The following is a 13,145-nucleotide window of genomic DNA, read 5'->3' as shown; positions in this document are numbered from 1 at the left end:
TTTCCCCATTGAGTAATATTGAGTAATCTTGGCACCTCTGTTGAAAATCAGTTGCCCATGAACCCATGGGTTCATTTCTAGAGTCTCATATCTATTTCATTGGTCTATACATTCACCCACACTGTTTTGATTACTATAGTTTTACAGAAAGTTTTGAAAATGAAGAGTTTGAGTCCTCCAGTTTTTTTAATTTTTATTTTTATAGATTGTGTTGGCTGTTTAGGAACCCTTGAAATTCCATGTGAACTTAGAGGACAGCTTTTCCATTTTTACCAAAAAGACCTTTAGCATTTTGATAGAGATTTCATAGAGATTATAGATCACTTTGAGTATCTTAACAATATTGTTAATATGCTAGCTTAACAATATTGTTTTCTTATCTATGAACACAGATGCCTTTTCATTTATTTAGGTTTGCTAAATAAATTTGTTTTTTGTCCTATATTTTCTTTATTCTTCTTCTCCTCTAATTATACTTCTTTTGAATTAATTGAATTTTTCTTAAAGCTTTTATTTAATGATTACTTTGGGGTTATTAGCTATATCCATCTTCTTTTTGTGGCTGTTCAAAGGATTAAAATATACATCTTTTATTGATCATAATTGAGGTTCAAATAATATTACATTCCTTCAATGTACACTTTGAGAATATTACAATAGTATCTTTCCCTCTTTCTTCCATTCTTTTTTCTTATCCCCTTCTATCACATTAACAATTTCTAACATTCATCAGTCTTTGGGTAGATTCTAGTTTCTTTCTAGAGTCATTTTTTCTCAACCTAAAGAACTTCCTTTAACATTTCTTATAATATACATCCAGCAGCAACTGACTTTATCATCCTTACTCATAGAACAACCCTTCAGTTTGTCATCTTTATTGGTATATATATTTTTACAAGCTATAGAAATTCTAATTTGTCAGATTTTTCTCTTAACTCTTTTCAAATGATATTTCATTGTGTTTTGTTTGCATAATTTCTGAAAAAAACTCTGAACTTCTGATCTCAGTTCTTGTGCATGTGCCTTCTTTTTATGGGTGTTTAAAAAAATTTAAATTTCTGGAATCCCTGGGTGGTTCAGCGGGTTTGGTGCCTGCCTTTGGTCCAGGGTGCGATCCTGGAGTCCCAGGATCGAATCCCATATCAGGCTCCCAGCATGGAGCCTGCTTCTCTCTCTGCCTGTGTCTCTGCCTCTGTCTCTCTATGTCTATCATGAATAAATAAATAAAATATTAAAAAAAATTAAATGTCTTTTCAACAAGTCGTTTTTTGTGTGTGTTTATTCTATTTGAAGTTACTTGATATCTTGGATATTTATAGTTACCAAATTTAGAAAATTTTCTATTGTTAATTTTTCAAATTTTTTATGTCTCTCCTTAATCTCTTTCTGAATTTCTAATTACATATACATTAGACTATTGTTAGTTTTGGGTCTCTTATCTCTATATGCTACACTTAAAAAAAAAAAAGATTCTATTTATTCATTTGAGAGAAAGAAAGCACAAGAGCATGAGCACAAGCAAGGGGCAGAAGAGAAACACAAGCAGACTCCCTGCTGAGCAGGGAGCTGGACTCTGAGCTTGATCCCAACCCCAAGATCATGACCTGAGCCAAAGTCAGATGCTTACATGACTGAGCCAGCCAGTCACCCCTCTATGATATATTTTAAAAATCATTTCTGTTGTGATGTCTTCAAGTTTATTGACCTTTTATTTTGCAATGTTTTTCTGCTGTTGACAGCAAAATGTTACATTTTTATTTCCAAAACCTTTTAATTCCAGATCTTTTATCTCCAGAATTTAATTTGATTCTTTTTGATATCTTATATCTCTCTCCTTGTTATGTACATGTTTTTCTTTAAATTCTGAAGCACATTTATAATATTTATAACAGCTGTTTTAAAGTTCCTATCTTCTAATTCTATCATTTATTATGTTTGTTTCTAATGACTATTTATTCTTGATATGTTTTACTTTTTATTTATTTATTTTTTAAAAGATTTTATTTATTTATTCATGAGCATACACAGAGAAGAGAGAGAGAGAGAGGCAGAGACACAGGCAGAGGAAGAAGCAGGCTCCATGCAGGGAGCCTGATGTGGGACTCGATCCCAGGTTTCCAGGATCATGCCCTGGGCTGAAGGCGGCGCTAAACCACTGAGCCACCTGGGCTGCCCTGTTTTACTTTTTAAAAAATATTTTATTTATTTATTCATGAGAGACACAGAGAGAAGGAGAGACATAGGCAGAGGGGGAAAAAGACTCTCCATGTGGATCCTGATGTGGGACTTGATCCCAGGACCCTGGGATCATGACCTGAGCCAAAGGCAGATACTCAACCACTGAACCACCCAGGTGCCCCTTACTTTTTTTTAATTAATCAGATGTTCAATAAATTTTTGAATGCTTGCCAGATGTTGGGAATTCTATAAGGTTGAGTGCCGAATTATGTTATATTTCGTTAAAGAATGTGCTTTATTCTGGGAGGTAGTTTTTCTGAGAGTTGCTTCAGGCTCATTTTAAGCTTTTACAAAGTGAATCTAGATACCATTAGTGTATAGCTAGTTTCTCTCCACTCCACAAGCCAGGCTTTTCTGAGTCACTACAAAAAGCCTCATATGTATATTATCTTCACTTTAGTTGGTGGGTTTTTAAATTATTCCCAGATCTCCCTGAGCTCTAGAATTATTATGCTTATAGATTTTTACTATTTTTTTCCTATAGTTATTCTATGCTAGCTTCATGGAATTTCACATGTGACAGATTGGTATTCAAGTGAAGCCACAATGAAGCTCTTTCTCTGTTCTGCTCCCTACTATCTGGTACTCTGGCCTATAAATTCTAGAAAACTGCCTCCCTAAATACTAAGCTTTGCTTTTTTCACTCAGTGAGACTTCAAACTCTGCTTTTCTATACTCTCTTGCCCCTATTGGCAAATTGCCTCCAGTCAGAAAATGAGCATTAGGGTAAGGTTCATCTCATTTCCCCCCCCCTTCTAGTTAGCCAACGAAGAGCAAATTGTACCACAGTATTTCTTTATGAGTGGAAGCAAGATTTACAAATTATTTTTTAAATTGCTAAACAAAAGGATTTTAAAAAGAAAAGTTTCCTAAATATTTTTCAGAAATTTAAATGTTTAAAAATAACAAGGAATACATCAATTTTGAAATCAATTTTGACTCATTTTTTAATAGTCTGAAAAATCCCAGTTTTGTAACTTAAAATTATTGGAATTTCATTCTCAATACCATCAGTAATGTGTTTCTTTTAAAAAACCTTAAAAGCCTTTCATGGATTATATCATTTGCTACATTTTGCAGGTAAAAAAACTTGTAATACACAAAGCTCAAGCAAATTAGTGTTAAAAGTATAAGTTTTTTTTTTTTTTAATTTATTTATGATAGTCACACACAGAGAGAGAGAGAAAGGCAGAGACACAGGCAGAGGGAGAAGCAGGCTCCATGCACCGGGAGCCCGATATGGGATTTGATCCTGGGTCTCCAGGATCGTACCCTGGCCAAAGGCAGGTGCCAAACCACTGTGCCACCCAGGGATCCCTAAAAGTATAAATGCAATTAGCCAATGAATAGATTTCAAATCAGTCAAGCAAGCCTCATAATTCATTTACTTATCCATCCACAAAGTATGTATTATTCATACTCAAACTTTTTCATGAATAATCTTTACTTTTATTTCTTAGACCCAAGTTTGCTTCCTACACCCATTTTTGTCTTGTTTTCATCAGGTTCCTGCAATTGGCTGGATTTGTTGCATTTGCCTACTTTGCAAATGTCTGAGTACTCTGTGACTATTTCCAGCATGAAAAACTTTTAACTCCTTGTTTTTCTCCTCCATTATTTTTCTGAAGGCAAACACAAATGCTTTTTTACTTTGCTGTGAAGAAGCTACATAGGGAATTTGTTTTCAATGGAGTAGTTATAATACTTGCTAATTTTATAAGCAACTGAGGAAAACTTGAATTAGTTATCCAAAAGAGAGTCATATTCCTTTCTTTCTTTCTTAACTCCCTGTATTATGCAAACTGGAAAGTGAGAATATCACTTTCTCAGACTCCCTTACAGCTATACATTTTCTTACAGTTAGACATATACAATGAACTGCAAACACAAGCCATAAGGTGGTTTTTATGGGAAAATGTGTTAAAAGTAACGAGATACCAAAAAAAAAAAAAAAAAAAAAAAAAAAAAGTAACGAGATACCATTGGGACTTTTAACCTTGGCTTATTTATTTTTTAAATAAAAATTTTTAAAAATTTGGATTTCATGCTTAGAGCATGGATACCACCTTACAACAAAGTCAGAAACATTAAGATAATGTCTAAATTCCAACAATGCAGAAATATGATACAGCCTGGATCACTGACCCTGGGTCCTTGAGCAGGTGCACCTTAGGGGCTGCCTACATTTGAGCTTCTTTTAAAATGAGATGGATAAATAATAATTTCAGCCATCTCTACTTATATTCTTTGGCTTTCAGTCAAATGAATCTGTATCTGATTCAAATATATTCTCTATTTCATAATTTCTGACTGCCTTATATAACAGAAGACCCTACTGGCACTTCTACTCTGGAAATAGAAATTTATTCAAAACCTCCACTCCTAGGAAAGGATATATTAATTCATTTCCTTAAGTAGAAGACACTCAGGACAGAATAGATGAGTAAACTCCATTTTTCATTTTTCACTGAACTTCTAACAAGTTCAATGAATAATACTTTTTAGTGTGTTTCTAATAGAGCGCATTTTTCTTTTTTTTAAGATTTATTTATTTATGAGAGAGAGAGAGAGACAGAGAGAGAGAAGAGTTGGGGAAACAGAGAGAGAGGGAGAGAGAAACTAGCAGACTTCAATGCTGAGTGCAGAGCCCGATGTGAGGCTAGATGGGGGTTTCCTGCAGGGCTTGATCCCACCACCCTTAGATCACAACTGGAGTTGAAACCAAGAATCAACTGACTGTGCCACCCAGGTGCCCCTAAGAGTGCATCTTTCTAAACCACTAGTCAATATAATCTACAGTAAATGTTTTTCTTATCTTCTGGTGGATTAATTGCTGCCTGTCTCCTCAAGTTTTAACTATCTGAAGTAGATTTGGTACTATATTGTTCCCATGGTTACCTAAGTTTTTAACTTCCTTTATTTAATTTAACAAATTTAAGGGAGGAGGATTTTCCCTAAATTTGTTTAACATGAGAACTATAAAGGGAATTAATGAACTATAATTTTCATTTCTTCACTAAGGGATTCTGTTTAGAAGCTTGACTCTCCAATCATACCATCTCAGATTTGATTCTAAACTCTGATATTTACTAGTTATGTGATTTTTAGACAAGCTATTACATTTCACAAAGTCTCAACTTATTTTTCTTTACAATGTGGATAACATATATCTGGGTCATACAGTTGCAAGAATTAAATGGAGTAATGTGTTTATGCTCAGTTCAGTGTCTAATACAAATTATTTTTCTTTGATAAATTCAATCTTTTATTTTAAGATTTTACTTATTTATTCATGAGAGACACAGAGAAAGAGAAGCAGAGATATAGGCAAAGGGAGACGCAGGCTCCATGTTGGGAGCCTGATGTGGGACTTCATCCCAGGACCCTGGGATCACAACCTGAGCCAAAGGCAGATGCTCAAACACTGAGCCACCCAGGTGTCCCTATAAATTCTATCTTAATTCATGATAGCTATTGTTACTTTTAGTGTTAATTATTATTCAGCAGTTGAGATTGTGGCATGCTGTTAATTCAAATTACTTTCTTAATTTGTATTAACCACCAAAATCAAGTTGGTGAAAATTAGATTAACCCACAAAAAACCCGTCTTTACATATATGTAGACAAAGTTGCTTTTGTTTAGCACAATATGAAGTGAATATTTATTAATATCCAATTAATCATATTATAGATGACATGGTCAAAATAATATGTAAATCAGTGGGTACCAATATACTTATAGGATTTAGATCATGCATATAATTTCCACTAATTTGGCTCAGTTTGTGAATACACGATTCCATAAACTTGATAAGAATTTAGTTTTCATGAACTGAACAATAGACCATTTGAATAGCTTGATATGGAGTCCAATTATTAACGTATTACTAAAACATTTAGAGGTAGATGCATTAACATAAAAAAAGAGGTTTGAACCTTCCACATTTCACAGTTTCATGTTGTTATGTTGTATATTAGTTGCATAACAAAGTACTGCAGATGAGTGGCTCCAACATTGGAAATTTCTTTTTTTTCTTTTTTAATATTTTATTTATTTATTCATGAGGGACACAGGGAGAGAGAGAGAGGCAGAGACACAGGCAGAGGGCGAAGCAGGTTCCATGCAGGGAGCCTGATGTGGAACTCGATCCCGGGACTCCAGGATCATGCCCAGGACGAAGGCAGGTGCTAACTACTGAGCCACCCAGGTGTCCCTGGAAATTTATTTTCATAGTCTTTGAAATTAGGTGATCTTAGAAACCTGAGATCAAAGTGTTGGCTGGGTCGATTTCTTATAAGGCCTTTCTCCTTGGCTTAGAGATGGCTATGCCTCACAGGTCTTCACATGGGCTTCTTTCTGTACATTTCTGCATTCTAATCTCTTCTGATAATCGTATCAGTCATATTGGATTAGGGCTCACCTTTATGATGTCATTTTGTTATCTCTTTAAAGATCCTATCTCTAAATACAATAACTTTCTGAAATCTAAATGTTAGGATTTCAACATGAATTTTGGGAGGATGCAGTTCAGCCTGTAACATGGGGGTATTAGATTGTGAAATAGTGGATCCAGAATGGAACATTTCCTAACTTGATATGTTCAGAACTTCATTAAGTGAACTAAATCATATATTAATTCTAATGGTTTTCTTATTATAAAAAAAAGATGGTGTCATAATAATTGATAGATTTCCTTTTAACGTATCTAATAGTTTTTTTTTAAGATTTTATTTATGAATAAACATTCATGAGAGACACACAGAGAGAGGAAGAGACCTAGGCAGAGAGAGAAGCAGGCTCCCTGCAGGGAGCCTGATGTGGGACTCGATCCCAGGACCCCTGGCATCACAACCTGAACCAAAGGCAGATGCTCAGCCCCTGAGCCACCCAGGTGCCCCACTAATAGTTTATTTTGAAAATCATCTGCCAAACTTAGTTTTTAAATGAATGCTTTGGGAATTTCTTATTCTCTTTGCTTGGTCACAAAATGGATAACAAATTCAAAAGTATGGCTTAGGTAGTTAGAGAAACCTAATTTGAAATTTATGCAAGGCTGAGAACATTTGAATACCTTGTCTATGTATTTGTAGAACCTTATGGAATCTATCATTTATTCTCTTTAAGATTAAAGGTTAATTTTTTTAACTAAATTTCTAATCATAAGCTTGCTGCTATTGTATATTTTTTGCTTAACTTTTTCTTCTCTTTTTATTGCATCTCTGAAAATGTGATTTAGGTAAATTCCTATTTATCATAATTATTATCATCTGAGTACCAGTAGAATTATTTTTTAGCAGATGATAATATTTATAATAATTGATTATGTGCCAGCTATGTATACATAACATATGAGGAAGTCATTGAAAGCACAATATTTATTTTCCTTGTCTAATGTGCCATAGTGTTTCAACAATTCAACAATTGCAATGCTAAAAAAGAAAAAAAAAAAAAAAAGGAGAGAGAGAGTAATGTTTGATGGGGCACAGGGAACTAACTGTTCCCCAGAGACTCACATAGAATAGCGTGTGATAAGTTCCAAGGAAGCATTTGAATAGTAGCGACATTTTCTTTAATGTCTGCACAGCTGTAATACAAATTAGCTAAAAATAACAAAATGTATAAATGCAATCTAGACTCATTGCATCTATTTTCCCCACTATGTATTCTTTTGAAAGTTACTTTCCTCTAGTAGATACATACTATGCATAATTATGTCTTTATATATTTGCTGCATAAGTATGTTTGGCTTTACAAGTTTTCATATTAGCTGGTTATGTAACACAGTGTGCCATGTTGTCCTTTGTTAAAAATTTCCAGTGGTTTACGTTATTTTCCATAAATGAATTAGGAAACCCCAGAAAATTGGTTACAGAAATTGAAATGGGATTGGTAGGATCCATTCTGAAACCTGCCTTTTGGTGTTTACCTCAAAGTGTGCTTGTGTGTGTTTGCTTGATTTACATTTAGCAATATCTAAGTGCAAATAGTAATCATACACCAAAGTAAACGGGACTATACGCAATTGCTCCCTTCGTTTCTTCAATTGCAGTTGCAATCCCATAGATTCCAATCTTGACAGGTAGCATAATTAGAAAATTCTCTTTGTCTTATTAAATGTGACTCTTTTCAATAGAATTCCCTTCATTGCCAGCAAAGAACAGAAAATATACTTCAAATCTAAAATGGCAAATCAAGGGGGACTGTTTTATTTTTATCTGTCTTTGTGCAAGCGACATTATTATCAAAGGATATTGTAATGCTGCAAATGTACTTTGGGGATTTAAATCACGCATTAGCCTGGAAAGCAAAAAGTGCTGTAGGGCCCATGCAATATATTTTCTCATTAATCTGATTGAAAGATTATCCTTCCTATAGCTATGAAAAGTCTAATACTCATATATCCATCTTCTCTGCTAGTAAAATTCAGCTTTGTGCAAAGTCATTGTCTCTTGTGTCGGGGGTCCAACACTTTTCTTCTCGCGGCATAAGCCCATCTGTATTAAAATAAATTCAGAGCAGGCCGCCATTTCATGCACACATTTTGATTATTTCATAAGCTGCTGTGGAAAATGGAAGTATCAGCAAGTCATGCAGTTTCCTGGTAATGTAATGCTGTCATTACCTCAGTGGTCATGTGAAAAAGTTTAGCTGTACTGTCTTTGACAAATGTTCAGTGAGTCAAAACAGTGCATTTAAATGAAATGCAGATATGAATGAGCCATTATTGCAATCACAACTCTAGCTTCAAAATTATCTTATATGAATATATACACTTCCTCTGTAACCTGACATTTGCAATACATAACTAGCTGTGCATTTGCTCTCTTGCCACTCACCCTGTCTCCTTTCTCCACAAAATCCTCCAGATTCAGAATGGAGGAAGGGGTTGTGATCAGAGGCTGCATGCAATGGTAATTGAAGACACTCCTGATGATTTCATGCAATCAGAGAGGCACATTATTTGTTATGAAAATTAAGTAAAGAAACAAAGCAGATTTATAGATTGCTTTGCTATGGTCAATACCTCTACAAAAGATTAGCAAATCTACATGAACAAGCCCATCAAGACCAAATCAAAATAAAACATTAAAAAGAAAAAAAGAAAGAAATCCAACCACTTATATGCTTTCCACATAAGAGACTCCCTGAAAATTTTGTATAACCTTCGTCATAACTTGCAGCACTTTGTGATTTTAAGTTTTAATGAAACTACAGAAAATGTCTTAAACTGAATGATTTCTATTCAGAGCACTTTGAGTGCTGATACCATGAACAGTATAGATGGCTCCAGCCATAACTGTCACACAGATAATATTCTTTTATGCCCCAAGACACTAAGATGGTGCTGTAGATAACCAAAAGAAATAAGCTGCCACCATCACTAATCTGCAGCTTTGAAACACTATAGCTTTTGCATGGTTAAGAGAAGGTAAAATCACCTATCAGTGTAATAGAGAAGACATTTTAAAAATGAACAGGACCTGGAAAAATTAAAGCTTTCATATTTATTTGTAATCCATATGCACCATGGATCAAATCGTCCATATCCTATTTTATGTGTTTATGTATGACAATTGGAAATGCAAAATGAGCTGGGGCCTTTACATTCCCCCAGGACACTTTTGCTAATGTAGTGAAATGAAAATCTAAGCAGTATTTGGCCTTGTGTTCCTTTCAGAGGTTAACTTTGGAGATCTTAAGTGTGTTCTTATGGCTGGATTTGTAATGTATGTAGCAGATTACAGTGTATTATGATATTCAGATGCACCACCCGAGCAGTATAAAAAAAATGCTGTCTGTATTTTTCTCACCCAGCAAATATTTCTTGAGGGCTTTTTACATGGATAAAATTGAATTTTACATTCCCATTGCATAATGTGACTTATCAACTACTTTCTGTATGTGTGAGCCCGGGGTTTGGTGAACACAAATCATAACCAAAGTTTGATGAACACCTTCTATAAAGCTAAAATACTGGATCCATAAAAAGAGCATAATTAGTTTTATGTCTCAAAGTACATTTTGGGGTGAAATACATCATTTCATATCACAATGGAATGCATGTTTACTGCTAAGAAAAATAGTATTCCTTGGTACTTGTTCATGAGGAAAAAAATACATGTAAAATCAAAATAAATTTTGAAATACCCAGAGTATTTATTCTTACTTAATTTAAGTGGTTGTTTTTCATATTCAGTTTGGAAATCTCAAATCAGAAATTCTTTCATTTGAGAAAACAGGCTGACAGTCAAGACTCACGGAAACAGAGACAAAAATAATGATAAGTCAAATATCTTGAGAATTGAACCACCGTACAATAAAACCATTTTCTCATTATTTGTTCTAAGAATGTGATGGCTTTCCAGGGAAAAGAAAAATTCTCATTGAAAATGTAGAGCAAGATACACAATTTTTTTAATCGAATACAAGAACTATCAATACTAATCTGTTAATTTGTGCCCCAAAATGCAATCATATTGTTGGGACAAAAACACAATGCATTCAGGAAGCTATTAAATGCACAGCAGTATTTGAAATCGAACCGCAGTGACTTGTTGTTATGGCATGCTGACATTATTGGTTCTTGTATATAGTTACATAATGATTCCGAAGCCAGCTTTAAAAACTGTTCTATAAAACCAGTTAACAGATGTCAAAATCTGACTACAGAGTCAACTTTCTAAGATACTTACCTTAAAGCTACATTTAAGAACCTTTTTCCAAGTGAAAAAATAAAAATCCCCAAACAAAATCTTGCAGTATTTTCTCTCTCTAAAGGTATTCTATGCCATGGTAGACCTTTTTGCCTTTTATTTCCAGTTTATTATGGATGTCATCATCCTATGGTCATTGACCTAAAAAACATGCACCGCTGAAATTATGTCGATGTCAGAAACACACACACACAGACACACACACACACTCTCTTTGTTGTGATTTTTCTCTATCAGCATCACAGACACAGCACACACTGTTTATTTGGTGTGAAAAATCATATCTTGTTGTGGAAAGTCTGTATCATTTCAAACATGCAAAAGACTATAATCAGAAATCACTTTAGTCATAAAATAATCATTATTTTATGGTCATATCTTGCAATACACTCTCATCTGCTGTGGACACCATCTCATAGTATAAAAGAATACAGCACTTGTGGCATTAGGGCATACGGGAGTATTGTGGACAAATATTTTGGACCATTATTTTCTAAGTCAAAGTAAGCAGTGTGGCTTCAGATTACACAACTAGGAAGTGAGAATGAAATTATGCTGAAAGTAATTAAATGTTCTCCGCTCCTCTCCAGTTTCTATATCAAAGAACTCAAACATTAGTATACACTCAAAAAAATAATCATTTTCAATGCTTTTGCATATTTCTCAAATAAAGAAGATGGCATCTAGCAAATGGAATTGCTACAGTAAAACCGCTTTTTGTTCTGTGAAAGCCCTTGCTTTTGTAATTGTAAATGAAGCTGTTTCATCTGGTTTATATGCTGCTGTTCCTACTATTGCAGCTCAGGGCAATACAAATGATTAGTTGCCTGATTCCGGATTCATATAGGCTCAACTATGAGAACTAGACTCCGGCATTTAAATGACTGAACTGATGTGAGCACATAAACCTTTCCAGACCATTTATACAAATGGAACCGGCCAGGCATTTTATCAAATCTCCTATTACAGGGAATAGCCCTGTATCAACTCTGTGCACTTTTGTTTTTTGCTCTCACAAAATATCGGGGTGTGCTTTCTGGCCATTTTTTATTTTTAAAAAGTTCTGATATACATATCACCCCAAAACGGTATTTTCAGACCAGGGTCTCAAGTGGTCAAAGCTCTGTGTTTCAGTCAGTTGCACTTCGGTGAAGAGGTCTCTCTAAGAAATGTTGCCCTCAAAGGAAACCATCCTTTCCTGTAAATGAAGCTTCCGAGGAGTTTCTCTGGAATACAAAAAGTGTGGACTTCAAATGAGCTCAAAAGATAGAATTTGCATATACAAATCAATCATTCTATTTTGGGTTGAACATCCAAATTACCTGCTTAAGCTTTCATATTTGTAATTTCATATTCCTAAAGAGTTTGAAATGTCAGTGAATACCCTCCAAATCCTCATTTCTACCTTTTGCCAGAAGGTCTACATGTCAGTTTGAAAAACTGCAAGAACTGTATGAAGTTTTGCAAAAAATTTCAACACATAATTTCAACAGCCTACTAAATTAGCGCAATTGAAATTTAGACTTTAATACTATGGTTTATGGGCTTGAGATTCTGCTTCCCTGAAGTTAATGGAATAGTAACTGAGCAATAATATATGTGAAAAAGATTAGGAAGAAATAACACTGAATTTTCTAAGCCAACCAGGCAGATCAGAGTCCCTTTCCTTATGATAATAAACATGACACAACATGAATAACAATGAACAACCACACAACAACAATAACAAAATGGGGAGAACTGCTTTTATGAAGGTTTCTAAGAAAAATTAAGAACGAGGCCTGATTTTGTTAACTGAGATGAAATGATGAATAGTTCATTTAAAAAAAAAAAACTTTAAAAAAATATATAGTTTTAGAGCTGGTTTAAGTTCACAGCAAAATTGAGGGAAAGGTACAGGGAATTCCCATATACTCCCTATACCTTGCCTCCACACTTGCTTAGCCTTCTCCATTATCAACACCCCTCACTAGACTGGTACATGGTTATCACTGATGAACCTACATTGACGCATTATAAAGTCCATAGGTGAATTAGAGTTCACTCTTAGTGTTGTACATTCTATGGGTCTGGACAAATGTACAATGTGTGTCCATTACAGTATCGTGTAGAGTATTTTCACTGCCGTACAATCCTAATGTTCTCTGATAATTGTTCTAATAATTTTTCACTTTATCTATGAAGATCAGGCC

The sequence above is a fragment of the Canis lupus genome, chromosome 28, assembly GCF_048164855.1.
Source record: "Canis lupus baileyi chromosome 28, mCanLup2.hap1, whole genome shotgun sequence".
In the NCBI taxonomy this organism is placed as follows: domain Eukaryota; kingdom Metazoa; phylum Chordata; class Mammalia; order Carnivora; family Canidae; genus Canis; species Canis lupus.
The sequence above is the reverse complement of the archived record's forward strand: the minus strand, read 5'-3'. Positions refer to the sequence as shown.